We start from the raw sequence: 21,751 nt of genomic DNA, 5'->3' as shown, positions 1-21,751 counted from the left end.
TAATTTTCTGCTTCTAGTCTTCTTTGACTTGGGAATGAAGCAACCATCAACCTGGTTTTAATTGTATCTAAAAATTGTTCTTAATAAAAACAGGATAAATTAGTTCTGAGTAAAGATTTTGAGAGACTTGATTATGGATAAAATAATGAACTTTATTGTTGTTTGAATATATATATATATATTTATTTTACTGTTTAGAGGCCTTTTTTCCTTCTTTGTTTACTTTTGAGTCTCATCTGTGTTTTAGTTACTTGAGTCAGTGATGTATTGCCAAATCTAGGAATCTTTTAAAAACAGATAACCCAAAAGTGTTGCTTCCTCTTTTAGAGAAATTTTTTATGGTACTAAGGAAAGGAGGGGTAGCGTGTTTTAGGCCAGAGTTATATAAGAAAAAAGCCTTAAAATATTCTGCTCCTTAGTAGTAAGATGATTCTTGACTTTGCTGACAAGTTGGTCATTAACCCTGAGTAATGTGGTGTCTAAAGCATGCAAGTTAGACTGGGATTTGAATCCTGGTGTCGTCTTGTAACTGCGGAGTGACGTTTCTGATCCTTGGTTTTCTTATGTTTAAAAGCTTATTTTGCTTAATATTAGTACATGTTTTATAATTGCCTAGATGGCACTTTCAGAAATTGCTATGAACGTTAAGTGGAGATAGTTTATGTAATATATCCGGCATAGAGCAAGTACTCAGTGACTATTATTGTAGAAGATAATGGGAAATTAGGAATTTGCAGTGTATTTGCTTTTTTGAATGAAATGAGACTTTATTATTTTATTTTTATGGAATTATTATTCTCAGTGTAGAAAACTTGGACAACATAGAACAAGTAAGGTTAAGTTTTTTTTTTTTTTTTTTTTGAGACAGAGTCTTGCTCTGTCGCCCAGGCTGAAGTGCAGTGGCCGGATCTCAGCTCACTGCAAGCTCCGCCTCCCGGGTTCACGCCATTCTCCTGCCTCAGCCTCCCGAGTAACTGGGACTACAGGCGCCCGCCACCTCGCCCGGCTAGTTTTTTTTCGTATTTTTAGTAGAGACGGGGTTTCACCGTGTTAGCCAGGATGGTCTCGATCTCCTGACCTCGTGATCCACCCGTCTCGGCCTCCCAAAGTGCTGGGATTACAGGCTTGAGCCACCGCGCCCGGCCAAGATTTTTTTTTTAAATCCTTTATAATCTCCTTATTCAGAGAAGACCTCTGTTAATATTTTATTGCCTGATCCATCTTTTTTTTATGTACAAATACTACTTGCTGTATAGCCTCAAACCTAAATCCTTAAAACAAGACTTGTATGGTGTGATGGTATCCCAGTTTTGCAAATAGGGAAAATGAAGCTTAGAGAAGTTAAGGTCAAAGAGCTAACAAGTTGTAGGGCTAGTAGTCATCATCAGGGTGCACCATTGGAACAAAACGGGACTCTCCTTCCCAAGGAGTTGAAAGCAGCCATCTGTCTCCATGATCAGTTAACAACAATTTATGTTTGGAAGATGTTAGATCCAGGCTTAGGTTGTACTTTGTGATTGTTTAAGAAAGTGAAGTAGGTTTGGGCTTAGTGCATTGCTTTTCCATTTATTACCGTAGTGTAATGTTACTTAGATTTTGTATATGTATATGTTTGGAGCTCCATAAATGTTAAATTTCAAAAGGTCAAATAAGACTGTATACTATCCTAAAGTGATTATAACTCTCCAAGCTCTACAGTCTTACTAGTGTGCATGGGTACCCTGCATGTAAATTTTAGGTGTTAAATCACTGAATAGTTTGGAAAGTGACCTTAAAGTTGCTGTTTTGATTGTACTAAAAAATGACGAAGTAGACTGCATCCTTATTTTTATGATATTTTTGAAATTCTAATTTTTCTGTTTATGTGACTTCAAGGTGAGAAGTAGAAATTGTTATTTGGGTCAATAAATATTACCTTTAAACATCCTAAAGCATTTACATATTTATTTGTAATCTTCAGAACCTCCCCGAGAAACTAGTTTGTATATCATATATACTGCATATGTAGTACTTGGGTACACACACACCCCTACCTGGTTTTAGAAAAGACTTACCTTTGTTGCTCTATTACACAACCTGGACCTATAGCTTAGAGAATTTTGCAGGGTCTCATTTCTGATATTTTGAAAATTGTACTGTCATGATTATAGAAATCTGTAACCAAACTGGACTTAATGGCTTATACTGCTTTTCAATGTTTTGTTTTTCAAAAGTAGGTTAAAAATTGTTAGCAGTTAATCTAAATATATCATCTAGGCAGTTACCAAATATATACTAATATTAAGCAAAGTAAACTATGGTTAGTTGTAGTTATTATACTTCCATATTAGCATTGTCAAAAACTCCAGGAAAAAAAAGTCCCTGTATTTGCTCTTTGTAGCAAAGGAGGGATGGATCTGTTTGAGTTCTTTAGATATTTATATGTAATTTCAGTATGAGTTTACTTTAAATTTGATTAGGATTAAATGGATATCGTTTATATTGAGGTGAATAGATGTGATAATCTTTAGAGGCATGGAGGTTTTAAGGAGCCTAGTGTGTTTGAGGAACAAGTACAGCGTGGTTTGATTATGGGTTCAATGGATGGGGAGTGGTAGGAGATATGTTTGGAATTCTGCAACCACGAATGAGGGCCAGACCATCAAGGGTTGTTTTGACACATTTGGATTTATCCTGTAGGTATTCAGGTGTAGACATCCAGATTAGCATTCAGGGAATATAAGGGTAGAGGGACATATTAAATAGATAAAGGATTCACCATTTTGGGAATGGATGTAATCACTCATGGGAGAACTTGTTGACAAGGAGAGAAAACCGGAGGAACTCTTTTTAGTAAGGGCCAGAACTTCGGAATACTGCTGTGGAATGATGGTCCTGAGATGATGGTGTCATGGGCATTTTGGAGGTTAGTGTGTATACTTGTTGCACATACTTGTAGGAGTGGCATTTAGTTGGGGGGCAAAGAAGCAGGGAAGAAGAGGCTAGGGCTCTAAAGTTGTTTTGGAGCCACCTGTCACTGTTTTGGTACCACCTGTCACTTCTCAAATAGGGTCTTGTCAACTTTACAGCCGCTTTGTACCTGTGCATGTGAATGTGACTGGAGAACTCTCCACAACCTTCCTTAAAATTCGAGATTGTGAACCTCAGGTAGGCTTTTGATGCTGCCTGACAGTCATACTATATACTTCATTCATTTAGACGACTGTTTCAGTTTTCCCTTTTTTCTCATACCTTCAGCGTTTCTTCTTCATACCTATTCTCAGCTGGTTATCTTGCTTCTGTATGGAGAAACTTGAAGCCAGTGGCCTCATGGACTAGCAGACTAATACTGTTGGAGCTCCCTGCGTTTCATCAACTGAACCCATATATTCTACCCGTTCCAGCTACAGTTGAGCCCGCCCGTGCAGTATCCCGTGTGTGCACTGCCCTGTGTGGCGCCAGCCTCTTTCCTCGTGCACTAGAGTCTCTGTGCTCTCATGCCCTCATGAACATTGCTTACTCAGCTGTCTCGTTCTTTCTTTTGTGTCATCAGTGTTCTCCCCTAATGGGTCATTCCTATTATTATACTAAATGCTGTTACTTCTCCCATAAAATATAAAAATACTTTATTGGATCCTACTTCCTTTTGTGTCATCAGTGTTCTCCACTAATGGGTCATTCCTGTCATTATACAAAATGCTGTTATTTCTCCCATAAAATATAAAAATACTTCATTGGACCCTACTTCCCTTGTCAGCCACTATTTGATTTGTCTTCTCCCCTTTGCAATATTGTTTCTTCAAGGAGTTGTCTACACTCACGCCAATTCTTTCTCTTCCATTGTCCTGTAAATCCACTCTAGTCAGGTTTCAGCCCCATGACTCTGATTTAATGTTGGAGATAATCCAATTTAAAATTTGCACTTAAAATCATGTCATCTTTGAACTAGAATATGTTATTCACACTGCTTTCTGTGGTAAGTATATTTGGAAAAATACATAGATTCTACCATCCATAGTTGTGGTTTTATCATAAAAAAGCACTAAAAATGGTAACAAATCTTAATTACTATTAAGTGTTGGGTATTGTACTTGCTTCCTTTGCTGTATTGGGCTCTATTTGTCTCTTTTTGTGACTATCCCTTAATCCTTTCTATTACTAAGAGGTTTTCTAGTTTTAATTAAGCAGACAGTTTCAAGTTCTCTAATATGTTGAATAAAATTGTGATTGAATGAGCTGATTGAGCATGAAAACAGCATGTAGAAATTTAGAGGTTTAGACAACAAAATGTCCAGCAAAGTTAATCTGATGTATAATTAATGACATTTATAATTAATAATAAATTGTATGCTTTAGCTTTTAGTGATCTATTAAAAATGCTTTTGAGGATATGGAGTTGTTCTAGACTTCTTCTGAAATTCTCTGTGATCCAAAGCGAAGTAGTCAGTGGGCTTTTCGTCTGTGCATCAAGGAATACAAAAAAACCAGGTCCTCAGTTGGCTGGTACCCTTGAAATTGGGAGCCAGATTGATAGACTCAAAAGATTGGATGTGATTGATTTGTTGTTAGAGGTCTAAGTGTCTCTCTGACTTCTCTATATATTACAATCTCCCATTATGGTGTGAACTTGTCTACTTTTTCTTTTAATTTTGCCAATTTTTGCTTTATGTGTGTTGAAACTATGTTACTAGGTCCATACTTAGGTCTTCCTCCTGGGTTGATTGTTTTGTTGCAATAAAATGTTACTTTATATCTCTTATAATGATTATTGCCTAAGTCTGCTTTTTCTGAGATAAGTACAGTGTTATCACATCTCTTTAGTTTCATGCTTACTTGGTATATATCTTTCCCATTCTTTTACTTTCAAATTTGCTGAGTGCTTGTATTTATGATCTCTTTTCTAAATAGCATAAGTGTATTTTTTTTACATTTAATCTGATTGCCTTTGTCTTTTACTTGGTGTGTTTAGTCTGTTTACATATGTTATTGTCATGTTTGGGTCTAAATCTGACTTTCTGTTTTTATCTTTCATGTTTTAAATTCTTTTTCTCCTGTAATTTCTTGTCATCTTTTGGAGTATTAGAATAGTTTTTATTATGTATTCTCATACTGTTATAAATCATTTTGTTATTATTTAGTGTTACCCTAGATTACATTATTAATCCCTTTATAACAAATTAGTACTGATATCTGTTTTCCAGAAAAATGTAAGAACCTCAAGGTAGTTAACTCCATTTGTGCCCTGTCTGCCTTTAGGGTTATTGTTGCTTTATGTTTTAATTGTATATAGATAGTAAACCTCATGTATTTAGTATCCATACATTTACCCTTTCCATTTCTCTGTATTTCTTCCTTCATGACTGTTTGTCCATCAGGGCTCATGTTTTTCTGCTCATAGAACCCCTTTTATTATTTTATTGTATATGTACTCACTATTAAATATCTCAGGCATTATCTGGAAATATCTTTATTTTTGCCTTCAGTTTTGAAGGAAACTTTCAGAATGTCTTGAAATCCTAAGTTGCTGGTTATTTTAGCATTTTAAGAGTATAATTTCATTATCTTTTGACTCTCAAAGTTTCTGTTTAGAAATTTGCAGTTGATCTTACTGCTGCCCATTTGAAGGTTGTCTTTTTCTCAGACTGCTATTTTAAGATTTCTTCTTTGTTTTTAATTTTTGGAAGTTTTACTCTGACGTGTCCAGGTACGTTTTTCTTATGTTCTGCTTGGGGTTTGTTGTGCCTCTTGAACTGGTGAGTTCCCCTTCTTGCTTATTAGCTGTTCAGAACCTGCTTCTGTGCCAGTCTGTCTGTCCTCTCTTTCTAGGACTCTTAACTGCATGTACATTAGACCATTTCCTTGTGTTTCATATGTCTCCTAAGCTCTTTCATGTATTTTCTATCTTTTTTAATCTATTTTCCTCTTCTGTGTGTGTGTGTGTGTGTGTGTGTGTGTGTGTATATATATATATATATATATATATTTTTTTTTTTTTTCCCCCAAGACTGAATTTCGCTCTTGTTGCCCTAGGCTGGAGTGCAGTGGCACAATCTCGGCTTACTGCAACCTCCACTTCCTATGTTCAATCTATTCTCCTGCCTCAGCCTCCTGAGTAGCTGGGATTACAGGTGCCCGCCACCAGGCCCGGCTAATCTTTTGTAGTTTTAGTACAGACGGGATTTCGCCATTTTGGCCACGCTGGTCTCAAACTGGTGATCCACCCGCCTTGGCCTCCCAAAGTGCTGGGATTACAGCCGTGGGCCACAGCACCTGGCCTCATGTGATTCTTAAAAAACAAACAAACAAACAAAAAAAAATCAGGCCCGGTGCAGTGGCTTATGACTGTAATCACAGCACTTTGGGAGGCTAAGGCGGGCGGATCACAAGGTCAGGAGATCGAGACCATCCTGGCTAACATGGCGAAACCCTGTCTCTACTAAAAATATAAAAAAAAATTAGCCGGGCGTGGTGGTGGGTGCCTGTAGTCCCAGCTACTGGGGAGGCTGAGGCAGGAGAATGGCGTGAACCGGGGAAGTGGAGCTTGCAGTGAGTGGAGACCGCACCACTACACTCCAACCTGGGCAACAGAGCGAGATTCTGCCTCAAAAAAAAAAAAAAAAAAAAAAAAGCTCTCTTACCTTGTGGGTCTATCTCTGTATCCTTTTTTCTTTTTCTTTTTTTTCTTGGTATTATGTCTTCATATGCCCAGTAATTTTTTATTGAACATCAGCTAGTACATATGAAAAACTTGTAGAGGTTTTGGATAAGCTGTTAACTTCTTGCAGGCAGCAAAATAAAAGGCAAAACAACTTAGTCCAATCATGTTTGAGCTGTCTGAATTTCAGTATTTATAAGGCTTTGCTTATTTCTGGTTCTCTTTTGATCCTAGGGCATAGTCATTCAGGGGCTTGAACTGGAGTCTGGGTGCTCACCAGGTTCCTGCCCCTTTAGTGGATCCTGAACTCTGATTTTTATTTTCTAAGGACTGCCAGAAGTTCTGTTTAGCTTTTACAGTTTTTGTTGCTACTTTCTGCCTGGTTTCTCTCAGTCTGTGATGCTTGTGAATGGGCAGATGCTTTGAGGAGTTAAGGGGCTCAGATTTTGGGTTGATTTCTCACTGCTTTCTTTCTCTGTGGGATCTTGGTCCCTCATGCTTTGTGCCCTGAGCTCTAGTTTTGTCTCCCAGCCATGTGAAACTGAAAACTCTTGAATTTACTTCCTCTGCGCAGTTTCTTTTTGGGGCAGCATCATTGCTCTTTCTTCTGTGTGTACTCTGCTCTCTTGCACCCGCCTTCCTTCACTCCTGCTGTCTGCAGTACAAATGTGATGGCTGGAGAACCAGCAACTGTCTTTACCTAATGAGGTGGCTTTAAGAATGGAGGCCTTCAAGAGGATAGAGGAGAAGAAAGATGGAAGAAGCCTAGATCTTGGTAGACTCTAGAGTCCCCATATCAGACCTGGATGAATTGCATCTAGATTTCTTAGACATCAGGAGAGACATAAACATCTTGTCTTGTTTTAATCTTGCTTTTTTTTTTTTTTTTTTGAGATGGAGTCTCACTCTGTCGCCCAGGCTGGAGTGCAATGGCACGATCTCGGCTCACTGCAACCTCTGCCTCCCGGGTTCAAGTGATTCTCTTGCCTCAGCCTTCCGAGTAGTTGGGATTACAGGCACCCACCACCACGCCTGGCTAATTTCTGTATTTTTAGTAGAGATGGGGTTTCATCATGTTGGTCAGGATGCTCTCAAACTCCTGACCTCAGATGATCCACCCACCTCGGCCTCCTCAAGTACTGGGATTACAGGCGTGAGCCACCGTGCCCAACCTAGTCTTTCTGTTTTTTGTTATACTGAGACAAATCTAATACTGATTAATGGAGTGGGGGTTCAATGAATGGATGTAAGTATATATTCCCATAATATATGAAGGAACATTGATTTTCAGCCATTTATTTGGTTGTGGCATACATAACAGGTCACCTGAGTGAATATCTCATGAGTGAATTATATATTATTTCTGGTGTACTTGCTGAAATGTCATCTGTACAAGGAAACGTGGAAGCTGAAGTTAGTGAGAGGAGTATTATTTTAGAGAAAGATTTGAATTTCAGTGTTGTTAATTGTCATTATTGGCAAGTTACTTGTGACATGGCTACCAAATGATCCCAATAGACCACACTTGGGATTATTGTACACTGTCTTAAAACAGCTTTTTCTTTGCATTCAACAATGCAGTAGCCAAAATATGGTTGTGGATTAATATGGTAGTGGAGCAAATGAAAAAGGAAGGGATGATTGAAAAGAATATTAAAAACTTAGTGAGAAATTACAGGTAGAGGGGTGAAGGAAAAATAAAGTGTTAAAAATGATGCCAATGTTCTCACTTATAAGTAGGAGTGAAATAATAGGTACACATGGACATACTGAGTGGAACAGACATTGGAGACTCCAAAAGGTGGGAGGTGGGAAGGGAGTGAGGTTTGAAAATTGCCTGTTGGATACAGTGTCCTTTAGTGGGGTAAAGCATACACCAAAGGCCCAGACTTCACTACTACACAATATATCCATGTAACAAAAGTGTGCTTCAACCGCTCCCCCCTACCCCGCCAAATCTATAAAAAAAAATTATAAAGCAGCAAAGCTTTTTTTTGTTTTTTGAGACGGAGTCTCGCTCTGTCCCCGTGGCTGGAGGGCAGTGGCGTGATCACGGCTCACTGCAAGCTCCTCCTCCTGGGTTCCCGCCATTCTCCTGCCTCAGCCTCCCGAGTAGCTGAGACTACAGGCGCCCGCAACCGCTCCTGGCTAATTTTTTGTGTTTTTAGTAGAGACAGGGTTTCACCGTGTTAGCCAGGATGGTCTCTATCTCCTGACCTTGTGATCCGCCCGCCTCGGCCTCCCAAAGTGCTGGGATTACAGGCGTGAGCCACCGCGCCCGGCCGCAGCAAAGCTTTTGAAGTTAAGGCCTGAGATAGTGTGATGGTGTTGGTAGAAACAGGCAAATTAGAAAGGGGTTCCTTGTAAGGAAATAAGTGTTTCATTACTTAAAGCTAAGAATATGTTTAGTGGACATGTTTCCCATTGGTGCATATGAATCTTCTGCAAAATGTGAATTGTGTTACACCAATATAGAAGAGTTTCCTTGATCTTATTCGCACCCTAAAGGATGTTATAGAGCTTCACGAAACCTGTGGTTGCAGTTAGTTATGCTCTTACACATTCCACAGCCACCCATATCCATGGGCAGGATTTCAAGGACTAATCTTAAAACCACTTATCAATTATTATGCATGTGGCAAAACTATGACCGCATTGAAAACAGGAATTCAACATAAAGCAGCTTTATTTCCTGATTTTGAAAAGGATTATCATTAACATTGTAGGACTTAGGGTAGTATCTGTTCACATTTTTGAGGCATGCACTGAAGGATGACTCACTATCCTGACTCACTTGTTTAAGTTCACTGTCATTCAGAAGCTCTTTCATTCTGCTTTTCTTTTTCTGGTTTTCATTTTTTTCCCCAATGAATAGAATTATTGTAGTAAGTCTCACATGCTGAATATAACCTTTGTTTTTTCTTAATTGGTGTGTGTATGCCACGCCTCTAAGCACATTCAAATCTTTTACTAAAGATGGCTGTCACTTCAATGTTTAGTCTTGGCAGGAAGTATAGCATAGTGAGAGTTAGTAATGTTTAAGAGTAGTGAAACAGACTTTCTTGTTAATAAGATGAATATGTAAATACTATATTATTTACTTTAGTGGAAATATGCACCTGTTATTTAGGTATGTGCTATAAATTTAGTTGTAACCAACCAACTAAAGCCCATTTCAGGAAGTACCATCAGGCCTAGTAACTATCTCTGCTTAACAAAACAATTGAGCTGACCCAACTATTTCAAAGAATTATTTGATACAAAATGACAGTGAAATAATTGGAATAGTCCTTAAAACTTATGATGGAATCTGACCACTAACTTAAGATCCTAGGTGAATCAACTTAAGTTGTAGAATGTCAGTGAGCTTTGCTTCACTATATAGACATTAAACATAGTTAAGTGAACAGGACTTGGAGTCAGAGAGGCCTGAGTTTGATCTGTGGCACCCCCACTCAGTAGCCATGTAATCTTGGGCCAACATTGATCTCTCTAAGTCTCAGTTCTCTCATGCTATGATGGTATCTATATCACTACGGTTGTGATTAGGATTAAACTAGATAATTCTTGTTCGTTCAGTCTTTTAGTAAGTTTATCGAGCCACCAATTAGGTGTCAGGCACTATCCTGAGCACCGGTTACAGTGGTAAATAAAATGACATGGACTGATCTGTGGGTCCAGTGGACCAAAATAAGCAAGTAAGCAAGCATATATTTTCTAGAATTTCATATAAATGAAGTTCTACAGTATGAAGTCTTTTATGTTTGACTTCTTTTATTTACATTGTTCCGTGTTATCAGCAGTTTTTTTTGTTTTTGTTATTGAATAGTATTCCAAAGTATGAATTAACCAAAATTTGCTTACCTTTTCACCAATTGCTGGATATTTAGGTTGTTTCTAGTTTTGAGCCGTATGAACTTTCACATAAAAAATTTTATAAATAAATGTTTTTGTTTCTTTTGGGTAAATACCTAGGAGTGAGATTGCTGGTCAGTATGATACAGTTTTATATCTAGCTTTATAAGATACATGCTCTCTTTTCTAACATGGCTGTACCATTTTGTATTTTCGTGCATGCTGCAGGAGAGTTCTAGATGCTCCATATCCTTAGCAGCACTTGATATTTTCAGTATTTTTAACTTTGACCATAGTGATACCTCAGTCTTGGTATCTCAGTGTGATTTTAATTTACATTTCTCTAATTATTAGTGGTTTTGGGCATCTTTTAGTGTATTTTCTGGCCATTCATATATCCGTGTGTCTTTTGTGAAGTGTCTGTTCAAATCTCTTGCCTGTGTTTTTTTTTTTTTTTTTTTGAGACAGAGTCTCGCTCTGTTGCCCAGGCTGGAGTGCATTCTCTAATTATTAGTGGTTTTGGGCATCTTTTAGTGTATTTTTTGGCCGTTCATATATCCATGTGTCTTTTGTGAAGTGTCTGTTCAAATCTCTTGCCTGTTTTTTTTTTTTTTTTTTTTTTTTTGAGAAGAGTCTCGCTCTGTTGCCCAGGCTGGAGTGCAGTGGCGTAATCACAGCTCACTGCATCTCTGCCTCCCAGGTTCAGGGGATTCTCCTGCCTCAGCCTCCCCGAGTAGCTGGGACTACAGGTGTGTGCCACCACGCCTGGCAACTTTTTGTATTTTTAGTAGAGATGCGGTTTCACTATGTTGGCCGGGCTGGTCTTGAACTCCTGACCTCAGGTGAGCTGCCCACCTTGGCCTCCCAAAGTGCTGGGATTACAGGTGTGAGCCACAGCACCCGGCCTCTTTTGCTCTTTTTTTTAAAAAATAAAAAACAAAAAACGGACTGTTTGTTTTTTTCTTACTGGGTTGTAAGAATTGTTTAATGTGGATGTAAACCTTCTATCCGATACATATTTTACAGATTTTTCTCCCAGTCTTGCCTTTTCATTTTCTTATTTATATCCCTTGAAGAGCAAGAGTTTTTAATTTTGATGAGCTCATTTTTATCAGCTTTTCTAGTTTGTGCTTATTTTTGGTTAAAACAAATATTTGGCTAACACAGTATCATTGAGATTATCTCCTATGTTTTCTTCTAAATAGTTTTTACACTTTCATATGTGTTTGTGGTTTATTTCAAGTTAATTTTTGAATACTGTTGAGGTAAAGGCCAAGGTTTAATATAGATATAGATACCATATAGATACCTAGTTATTTCAGCACCATTTGTTTAAAAGACTATCTTTTTCCCCTTCAGTTATGTTGACAACTTTGAGCCTATGAAATCTTGCTATCATTTGTAACCATCATTTTTTTCAGCAAGAATCTAAGGGCAACAACAGAGCTTATTCAAATATAAATAAATCCATTTTATAATCTCACTGTTGAGTACTATATATTTTAGGAGGTTGTGGCAATAATAAAGGGAACTGCTTTTGGGGGCTAATTCTAACTAATAAAGAAGTACGTGTTGGTAAAGTAGAAGAGATGGTATTTACAAGTAGAAATTCTAGGTATCTTCCTAGTATTTCTACTTGTAAAGGAAGAAAATTTCATACCCAGTTAGTGATATGTGATTTACTTTAGGAAAGTGAATTAGAAGCATATTAAATGTGGGCTTGATTACCACAGACTGAAAGGAAAATTGGATCAATAGAAGAAAAATCTGCAGCGACTACTTATACTCATGAGAAAGAAAAGGTAAAGAACTGTACATAAAATAAAGTAGCTGCTTAGGGTGCTCTTTGAGTTCACATTTAAAAAGAGTTTGGGTGAAAAGTGGGAGAAAATGCTTATCATGAATAGGGAGTGAAAAAAGTATTAGATACTTGAACATAGCATCAGGAAAAGTCAAGACTGAATGAGTTGACATCTGTGAACAGTGTGGAGTCTGATAAAACACCTTCAAAAGCTTATTTTGGATTCTACAGATCAGTAATAACTAGATAGGCCTGCTGTTTGGAACATATCATATAATGTAAACATAAAGAAAACATATATATCCTGGACTGTTTTGCTTCCATCTGTTTTTGTTGTTGCTGTTGTTCTTTTTATAGTAGAATTATAAACAGAAAAGAGAATGGACAGAAATGAGAGGTCATTGAAGCTCAAGGTCGGTTAGGAGATTATAAACCATTTAAATTTAGGTCTTTAGGATTAGATGAGCTGTTGTCTTAGACTGTCTATTTTGGAGTAATTTAATAGTCTTTTAAGGGTAGTAAAACATGGAAAAGGTACCAGAAGACAAGACTCCGAAGAGAAGCATGGAGATAAGTTTTATTTGGGTATTAGAAAGGTATTTATGTCTTCTATGATCCTACCATAGACTAGAAGAAGAAATGATGGTTGGAGGATATAGGTCATATTTAGATTTTATAATTGATTGATAGACCATAGTTAAACTAATTTGTTGATGTTTATCAGAATGAAAGTTTTTGGCGGTGGGTCCTAGGATCTTAGCTTATTCAGCAATTTTTCAGTGGCTAGGGTGAAAATTTAGTTACAGTTTTTGGATTTATGAAGGTTAGGAGAAAGGTACAAAGTTGATAGAGATAGCTAAAGTAAGGTTATGAAATTAAGATTTACAAATATCTTTATAGGATAGTCATGGACCAAAGTGAAAAATGAGTTAATTAAAAATAATAAAATATCAAGTTCTGTATTGAGATTGAGAAAGCTTCTAAGAGAGGTGTGAGAGATTTTAATTAAGTGTATGCTGGCCGGGCGCGGTGGCTCAAGCCTGTAATCCCAGCACTTTGGGAGGCCGAGACGGGCGGATCACGAGGTCAGGAGATGGAGACCATCCTGGCTGACGCGGTGAAACCCCGTCTCTACTAAAAAATACAAAAAACTAGTCGGCGAGGTGGCGGGCGCCTTTAGTCCCAGTTACTCGGGAGGCTGAGGCAGGAGAATGGCGTGAACCCGGGAGGCGGAGCTTGCAGTGAGCTGAGATCCAGCCACTGCACTCCAGCCTGGGGGACAGAGCGAGACTCCGTCTCAAAAAAAAAAAAAAAAAAGAAAAAAAAAAAAGAAAAAAAAAAAGTGTATGCTAATATGAACCCATTAAGTTGACTTAACAGCCAGAAAATAAAAGTGGATATTTGCAGATCAAAGGAGGTAATAGTGCTGCTGTTCTCCCACCAAACCTTTTCTGGGGTATCATGTTGAATTTGGGGCATCAAATTTCAAAGGGGACTTTAGTAAATGTCATGTGTTGGACAGTGTGAATATGTCAAGAGATTTGTATTTACAGGCCTCTCATGTGGAAAAGCCTGATTTTGTTTAGAACTAAAAGAAAGACATTTCTAATAATAATTAGAACACTTCAAGCTGGAATGAGTTGACTTGCAAGATTTTCATTTCTGGAAGCCTTAAGGAGAAATTGAATGACGACTTATTAAGAGATGTTATCGAGGGGACATCATCATTTATGAGAGGTTGAGCTTTAAGTTTCCTTCCAATTTTTTAACTTTTTAAAAATTGATTTTTAAAATTATTTTTTAACTTTAACTTTTTAAAAATCCAGTCAGTCTTGTCCTTAAGACTTTACTCCTAACAAATACCTTATATTTATATAGCACTTAAAAGTTTTAAAATGATTTATGAGCTTGATTAAATGTGATCTTCGCAAGAATTTTATGAGCTGGGCAGGAACTATTTTATAATTATCAGGCAGCTGTCGCATAATGATTTTGAGAATGGGTTCTGGATCCCAACTGCGTTCACATACCACTCTGCCGCCTGCTGTGAGACATTGGGAAACTTCAGAGCGCCTCCCTGTCCTCATCTGTAATTTGGCAACAATAATAGTGATTACACCATAGGGTTGTTTGAGTTTACATATGATAATATGCTTGAGAAAATATGCTTAGAACACTCCAACCTGCTCCAAACAGTGCCTGATTCAGTGGACATTGAGCCCCTGTGAGTTCATGCTCTTATTGTATTGTCATCATTAGTTTTCTTTTTTAGATGATGAGACTGAAACTTGTGCAGGTTGTGACGTGCCCAAGTTTACATCAATAATAAGTGGTAGAGAAGTTATTAGGAATTCTGTTGAATCAGACAAAAACAAAATGGAGTAAAGTTAATGGTATATGGAATAATTTTGTGAAACAGTATTGATTTGTTAAATGAATCAGTCAGATTGTGAAATTATTGACTGTCGATTTGGGGAAAGCTAAAGTTTGCATGTGTTTACAGATAGCCACACATTCCAGACATAATTTGTTAGAAAAGTTGTTTCTAAAGCATATATCAATAAAGAAACCACATTTTCCAAAAGATTTTTGGTGCTTTATAGTGTTTAAAAGGAAGTAGGCAATTAACTTTGGCTTCTGTTTGCATTCCATCATACTTGCCAGGCAGTTTAAGCTTCTAATTTCTAGATATGCTTAGATTTCTAGAAGAACAGAAAGCCAACTGAAGGCAAGTCCTTTAAGAAAAATCCAAATTGCTTTGGGAGGCCTAACTGGACGGATCATGAGGTTAGGTGTTTGAGACCAGCCTGGGCAATATGATGAAACCCCATCTCTACTAAACAAACAAACAATAAATAGTCCGGTGTGGTGGCACTCGCCTGTAGTCCCAGCTACTTGGGAGGCTGAGGCAGAAGAATCGCTTGAACCTGGAAAGCGGAGGTTGCAGTGAGCCTAGATTGTGCCACTTCACTTCAGCCTAGGCGACACAGTAAGACTCTGTCTCAAAAAAAAATAAAAATAAAAATAAAATAAAATAAAGAAAAATACAGATTGGCTCTTATTTATAATATTACAATAAACAAAGAATGATCTTGCTGAAATTCTGTCCTTCAGATAATCACCTTTTCTAATTAAGTCATTAATTGCTCTTTAGTTTTCTATTCATGTTAGAAACAGTTTGCAGTTTACCTTTCTCTCACTGCTGGTATGGTCCTGTGGTGAACACATCTCTTATAGTAAGGATTGAAAAATTCATTTGCAAGGTTATAAGCATCTTGAAGGCATATCTTGTCTTGATAAACTGTTTCTCAGTACTTAAAAAGAGCCTTGCACATAGAGAGTTTGTGAAATTGTAAAGCGTTGATGGTTTTACTGGAAAAGCAAAGGATCTACCCGATCGACAGTATTAAAAATGGTCAATTAAAAGTAATTTACTGTTCACAAGGATAGTAATGTAAGCAGTTTGTCAGTAAGTTTATTAAAGTCTTTTGTGTATGTTAATCCCTCACCAATCTTGGAAGTTATGTTCTTGAAAAGGACTATTGGGCAAAGTGTCGCTGGCAAAAGTATAGTCAGCAAGATCAGTGTCATATGCAAATACAAGTTCACAGGAGAAGATACCCTCTAAGAGGCTTTACAAGCATTTTTAAAAACACAATAAATGAAAGTCCTACAAGATGTTCATTTCAAAACAGTCCAGATTTGTTAGCAATAAAAAATCTCATCTGGTAGGTACATTGATCAGGAAAGTTGTAGTATGGTCTACTGAGGCAGATTCTTCTGTAAATTGTTACTTGTATTTATATTATTAAAGATATTTGAGCCAGTTCTGAAAAGCATAAAATGTAATGCCTTTAGCGTTTGTATTATCCTTTATTTAAGTTTTGCAGCTCTCAGCAAAATGCTGACCCTTTTACAGATGACTGCGGTGGTAAAGAATATGTTTCTCTGGGCTGGTCTGCTATTCACGTGTGGAGAAGGTGGAACACAGCAGCTTCACCTCTTTTCACTTAGCACCCCTACTTGCATGGCCTGCTGGGGGAGAAAGTGTTAATTAGTTTTCTTTTGGCCACAGGAGAGAAGTATTAGCTCTTTGGATAACTTTTCTTTTAGAGCAGTGAAGAACCTAGAGGACCTTCTCCCCAGAAAGGCTGAGGGGATCTTACCCCAAAACCTCCCGACTGTCAGATCGCTGGAGGCTGAGGGAGGGTGGGGCAGAGAAGGGAGGATTTACCTGTGTGGGAGAAGCTGTGTTGCAGTGGTCTTTTCCTTAGGAGGGATTTTTTTTGCTAATGTTAATTATATTTACAATTGTTTAAAAATTTATGTTTATATTCTGACAAGGTGGTATGTGTACATAACAAAAAGTTCAAGGTGTACTAAATATGATAGAGTGAAAAATAAGTGTCCTTGCTGTTCAGCCACCTTGATTTAATCTCCCCAGGACAATCACTGTTAACTGTAACTGTGCTGAGCCTCGCCCTGTATTTTTTGTTTAGTTTTGTTTTGTTTTTGCTTACAGTATATCTTGGAGACTCATCGAAATCAGTACATATAATTTTGCTTCATGATTTTTAATAACTGAATTGATGGACTTTTATGCTGCATTGTGAAGTTGGTCCTGCTTACCTACTTAGAAAATTTAGATTACTGGCCTGGTGCAGTGGCTCACACCTGTAATCCCAGCACTTTGGGAGGCCGAGGTGGGTGGATCACCTGAGGTCAGGAGTTCGAGACCAACCTGGTCAACATGGTGAAACCCCATCTCTACTAAAAATACAAAAGATTAGCCAGGTGTGGTGGCAGGTGACTGTAATCCCAGCTACTCGGAAGGCTGAGGCAGGAGAATGGCTTGAACCTGGGAGGCCGAGGTTGCAGTGAGCCGAGATCGTGCAGCTGCAAGTCAGCCTGGGTGACAGGAGTGAAATTCTGTCACACACACACACACACACACACACACACACACACACACACACAAAGAGAAAATTTAGATTACTGTTATAAATGCATTCTATAATTTCAGGTAGTTTACTGAATGACTTCAAGATAATGCTTTCTAAGAAATATTTTCCGCAGTGAGAAGGAGGGCAGATCTTTCATGTAAAATGTTTTTATAGTCAATCTCCTTAGAGTGTGTTGGTATTTTATGTGGAAATTGTCATAAATCATAAAGGGCAGCATTGGGGAAGAGGCTCCCCTCCCCTTGTGACTTCTTAATAGAGTTTAACTCTTTGACTGCTATGTAAAAAATCCATTTATGATCTGATTGAACATTGTGTTTAAGGTTTTGGCCAGGTGAATTGAGGGTGGGACATTGGGTTGGGTTACAGTAAAGAAACCTAAGTATTTTTCAGGATCCCCCAGACAATATGTTACCTGGAGCCCAGTAGCAGCCCCTTTCCCTTTTTCTCACGAATCAGTTGTGTTTAAGAGTATTGTTTCTTTTAATATCTGGAACGTGATTGTGCAAGTTTCTCTGGAAATTTACATTCTACTGCTGTTATTTTTCTCATATATGTTCACTATTAAGAGGGTAATATATATTTGGTAGATTACATAGATGTTTCTTTTTTTAAATTTTTAAATTTTTATTTTTTTATTTTTTGAGATGGAGTCTCACTCTATCGGCCAGGCACGATCTCAGCTCACTGTAAGATCCACCTCCCGGGTTCATGCCATTCTCCTGCCTCAGCCTCCCGAGTATCTGGGACTACAGGTGCCCGCCATCACGCCCGGCTAATTTTTTGTATTTTTTAGTAGAGACGGGGTTTCACCGTGTTAGCCAGGATGGTCTAGATCTCCTGACCTCATGCTCCACCCACCTTGGCCTCCCAAAGTGCTGGGATTACAGGCGTGAGCCACTGTGCCTGGCCAATTATATAGATGTTTCTTAATATTGAAGAAATAAGTATTTGGATGTGATTAGATTTGGTTTTAAAATTTGCTTTTTGAGTAAAATTTGCATAATTAAAAAAGCTTACAGTTACCCTTATTTTGGTCATTGAAATATGAATGACCTAGGTAATAATGATTGAATACCCAGGTAATAATGATACGTTAGTAGTATCAAAATATTAATTAAACCTTTACTAAGTTATTTAGCTTTCTTGACAACCTCAAACTAATTTCTAATCCCTAAATATTTTTCTTGTTTTCCTATATGTACTTCTGCTTCTTGGGGTGGATTATCCAGTTGTTGGGGGTGAGTATTGTGAAAAAGGAGGTAAAGGAGACATGTTAGAAGTTTGGGGCCCTGTCTTTGCTACGCCATGTTACTGTTGATGTAGCTGCTGTTGAAATAGCCGTTCCTGTTGCTGGGGGCCTCTGGCTATTTATTGTGACGTTGTAGCTTTCTCTTCTTGTCCACATGGTGAGTTTCTACCATGCTTTTGTTTTATTATTACTATTTTTTGAGACAGAGTCTCATTCTGTTGTCCAGGCTGGAGTGCAGTGGCCTGATGTCGGCTCCTTGCAACCTCAGTCTTCCAGGTTCGAGCATTTCTCCTGCCTCTGCCTCCTGACTAGCTGGGACTACAGGCACCCGTCACCATGCCTGGCTAACTTTTGTATTTTTAGTAGACACAGAGTTTCGCCGTGTTGGCTATGCTGATCTCAAACTCCTGGCCTTAAGTGATCCACCTGCCTTGGCCTCCCAAAGTGCTGGGATTACAGGCATGAGCCACTGTGCCCAGCCTCTACCATGCTTTTAGGACCTGGATCAAATGTCATTTTGTACCTAAAACTTTTTTCTGACTTTGCTTTTTTTCTATCAGCATTTTGTAGCATTTAAAAAGCACATCTATTAAAGAGCATTTATCACATTATTTACAGTTGGTCTTTATGTATCTGATTCCCTCCAGAATGTGATCTTTTTGAGAAACTGTTTTATCTGTATTTGTATTAATGATAGCTAGGTACAGTGGCAGTAAATGGTGTTCAGTACTTTCTGAATTAATGAATATTAGAACGTTTAATTTATCTCATTTCTCCAAGGAAAAACTGGTTTTTATATTATTCATCTGATTGTCATTCACTTAATGATTGGCTACTCGGTATTCCAAGTGGAACTTTTAGGTATCCATAGAGATGGGGCAGAATTATTTTGATTATATAATTTTCTTTAAAAATTATCCTACAGCTTTCCATCTGAAACCTTATAAGACCACCGAGGAGCAAGTTTTCCTTTCTAGTCACAATACTGTGTTATAGAAAAGGTAAAATGTATTTGGAAAATTAAAAAAAATTTTTTTTCTAACTTACAGTGTCAATGTCATCTGTCTTTAGTGCATTTCATTCCAGTGTTTCTTCTGTGGCTTTTGTTGTTTAATTTTGTTTTGTTTTCCACAGTAGATAGATGATTTATTGTTTGGTTTTGGAGTAACTTTAGGCTTCACATGGCGCAGTTCTGGTGAAATCCATTATTTAAGATCTGTGCACATCTAGGGAGGTTGCTCTGTCTTACAGTGGTAAAACACTTATGGCTTTCTATTGACTTGAAGGCATTTCCTTGCCTCTTGCCCTTTTTTAATGCTAGAGGATCCTTGTTGACAGATTCTCTTGATAAGCTTTTGTTCATTTGCTTGCCATTTTATTTATTCAAAGCCTTCTTGCATTGTTCCAGGTGCCACTTCTCTAACTTAACTGTGTGATCTTTGCAGTTAACCTACCAATGTTCTCATTTGTTTAATGAGCAGTAATGATACCTACTTCATAGTTCTGATGTGGGGAGAATAAATGAGATAATATACATAAAGCATTTAGATTGTACAGAATAAATGCTAGTTACTACTTATGAGTCGGGTTCTTAGTTGCTACTTAATTCATCTGATCTCCTGAAGAGTGACTACCGTATATATATAGCACTATTGATGTTTGTTATATAAAATGAATCTTATTATATGTTACCCTAACACAACATTATTAGCACAATAACAGTAACAGAATGTAAGGAATATATATTAAACACATATGCATACATGAGATATTTACATATAATGCCGTTTAGGATTTGTTAGGTGAAATGTGTGGAATGCAACTGTGTCTTGTGAGAATTCTGTGATTCTGTGCTTGGAGCTTAGGGTACTTTAAAAAAATGATTGAATGAGTGACAGTTTTAGTGTGATATGAGCACTTTTACTTATTAAATCCCATTCAGTGTTACCAAATTGCTGGCTTTTGATGGCCTTGTGTTCAAATTTGAACCCAAGGGCCATTCAGGGACCCAGTATTACTTACATAACTCAAAGGATGAAAATAGAGTTCTTCCTGTGTGCTTCTCAGTTGTTCTAGGCAATACCTCGTTCTTGCTTTTGAGTGTCATTTTAGGCGCAGTTTGGCTTTTGCACATCATTTTTTATTTAAAGGGTAGCAATGTTACCATTGGGTTGACCATTACCACTGTCTGTGGCATTAGTTATTAATCATCAGAGTGGGCAGCCTATGAATTATCTTCTTGTATCTGGTCTGCAAGAATTTGCTGTAATTAGAACATTTCTTGTTAATGCGTATTGGGCCAAATTCAACACAAACTTTTATTGTAGTGCATATAACCGCACATACTTGCAATTCTGAATGAGCTGGGAAAAAAGCTGTTAAAACTAAGTGAATAAAGTAGATTCAGTAGAGCCCTTTCCATAATCATGGGAATTAATCGTGAAGGCAGCTGCCTTATTAACACTAAAGCATAATAAAGTGTTTTAGTAAAGTTCATTTACATGTTTCTTGATCATTTCTTGTTATTATCCTAAAACACACAACTTAAAACATAATATAGCAGGTCCAGTTGCTTATGAAAACAAAGAATATTTCATATAAATTGTTCTTGGATTCTTCAAAACACCATTCATCTCCATTTTGCACAAATAATTGACAATTTCATGTAATGAGATTGGAAGACTACTAGAATCCAGAAAATATAGCTGTTAAGAATTCACAGGAATCACATAGATTTGTTTCTATGGGAAGAAATGTAAGGACTAGCAGAAGTGAGCAGAAATGTAGTAAGATCATCTGTTAATACTTACACTTCAACAAAAGCGTTTGGTGGTTAGAAACATGGCTTTGAAGTTGAAATTGGACAGCCTGGCTTTTAAGTCCTGCTCTGTCACTTACTTCCCATGTGGCCTGAATTACTTAACCTTTCCACACCTCAGTCTCCACGTATGTAAAGTGGGGATAGTCATAAAACTAACATAGGCTTTTGTGAGGTTTATTATGCATGTTAAATGCTCAGCACAGTGTCTGGCACATAGTAACCTCTCAATAAAGAGTTTATAAAATATCCACAAGCAAGGAGTTGTTACAAACCAGTCTTGTGTCATCTGTTGAAACAATTATACTGCTGCAAAAGCAGCTAAAATATAATCTTGACTTTGTCAGCAACTGTAGGCGGGTTGAAGTGAGTAAAATGACTCATATGTTTGTCTTGGTTCTAAATATCTGTTGTTGGCAATTTTGTCTTT

The 21,751-nt window shown here is 37.6% G+C and overlaps 1 protein-coding gene across 3 annotated transcripts in view; it reads left to right on the top strand.

The window, feature by feature from the left end:
* USP6NL (USP6 N-terminal like) overlaps window positions 1-21,751 on the top strand; it is a 154,836-nt gene that overhangs the window by 48,590 nt on the left and 84,495 nt on the right. The gene's annotated exons all lie outside the window — the stretch shown is intronic.

This window comes from Macaca thibetana, chromosome 9 (assembly GCF_024542745.1).
Source record: "Macaca thibetana thibetana isolate TM-01 chromosome 9, ASM2454274v1, whole genome shotgun sequence".
Taxonomy (NCBI): Eukaryota; Metazoa; Chordata; class Mammalia; order Primates; family Cercopithecidae; genus Macaca; species Macaca thibetana.
This window is presented reverse-complemented; position numbering and strand designations above follow the sequence as displayed.